Source organism: Lynx canadensis, chromosome D1 (genome assembly GCF_007474595.2).
Source record: "Lynx canadensis isolate LIC74 chromosome D1, mLynCan4.pri.v2, whole genome shotgun sequence".
Classification (NCBI taxonomy): domain Eukaryota; kingdom Metazoa; phylum Chordata; class Mammalia; order Carnivora; family Felidae; genus Lynx; species Lynx canadensis.
Window position 1 is genome coordinate 48,028,707 of NC_044312.2, and position 1,628 is coordinate 48,030,334.

Consider the following 1,628-nt stretch of genomic DNA (forward strand, 5'->3'; position numbering starts at 1 on the left):
AGAATGAAGGACAGGCAGATAGAGTGTTAGGTTATACCCAACCAACCATCTGAATGAAGCAGAGAGATACCTTGGGTAAGGCTTAAGCTTGAGTGTGTTCTTGGACAGGTAAACATAGGAGGAAGCAAGTTCTGAAGGTAAAGGTTGGTATTAAAAGGTGTGGTATGGCTCCTGGGTGGCTCAGTCGGTTGAGCATCCGACTTCGGCTCCGGTCATGATCTCGCAGTCTGTGGGTTCGAGCCCCACGTTGGGCTCTGTGCTGACAGCTCAGAGCTTGGAGCTTGCTTTGGATTCTGTGTCTCCCTCTCTTTCGGCCCCTCCCCTACTCATGCTCTGTCTCTCTCTCTCTGTCAAAAATAAACATTAAAAAAAAAAAATTAAAAGTTTCTTTGGGGCGCCTGGGTGGCTCCGTCGGTTAAGCGTCCGACTTCGGCTCAGGTCATGATCTCGCGGTCCGTGAGTTCGAGCCCCGCGTCAGGCTCTGGGCTGATGGCTCAGAGCCTGGAGCCTGCTTCCGATTCTGTGTCTCCCTCTCTCTCTGCCCCTCCCCCGTTCATGCTCTGTCTCTCTCTGTCTCAAAAATAAAACGTTCGTTAAAAAAAATTTTTTTTAAATAAAAAAAAAATTAAAAAAAAATTAAAAAAAGGTGTGGTATGGCTAGACCATTAGCTCTTTGATGTTGGGGAAGTTCTTTCACCTCTACGAGGTTCAATTTTCTCATCTGTACAATGGAGATAAGATATATTTAATGGGCTTTTTATTCCATACAAATAAGAAAGCAATTAATGGTATACATGGCATATAGTAGCTATTAAATAGATAATAGTTTTCTTTCTCTCACTCAGATACAGTCCCTTCCCATTTCACTTTTGTTTATATTAGCATAGTGTATGATTGCCTAGAAAGACACTTTTTTTTCTTTTTTGCTTTCACATGTGAGATTCAGGAATGATGGGAAAAAAAAGTTTACTCTTTGAACCAGATCATTCAACCCACCTTTACTGAGTATTCGGTGTGTCATCATTTTGTTAGAAAGATTTTATTGGTCATCTCTAGCATATCATTTAATATATCCCATTTTCTCCTGTTTGATGTAATACTGGCAAAACCCTCTCCCCCACCATGATTTTAGCTCAGAGAGTCTGAGAGAATGCTCCCAACTCTGAAAGCACCTTACCTGTGAGCACAGATACTCTAATGTGTATGTTACTACAGCTGTTACATGAGGTACTGGTGCCTAAAGGTATTAAGTAGTTAACCTTTTTCCTAACATCTGCTGCCTGAGAAAATTTTGTTTTACATATCAGCAAACCTTATTTCTTTTATTTAAAAGGCCCAATGACCATCGAAAAGAAATGCTCCTTGAGATTCTAGCCTAATTCCCAAATAAACCTTTCTAGAGTTTTGTAAAATAAAAACATTTTCTCTCTGTGCTTGAGCCTTGTGTACTGCCCTTTGCTGGAACTATTTCTCCAGCAAATTGCCATGGTTGGTCTCTCAAGCCAGAGGGAAGAAAAAGGTTTTATAATGAAAATGCTGACAGGTTCTTATCTACAGCAGTATGAGTAAGGATGCTATGATCTCATTTATTGTAGAAACCGGATGCCTGTTTTGGCTGAAGGGAGATC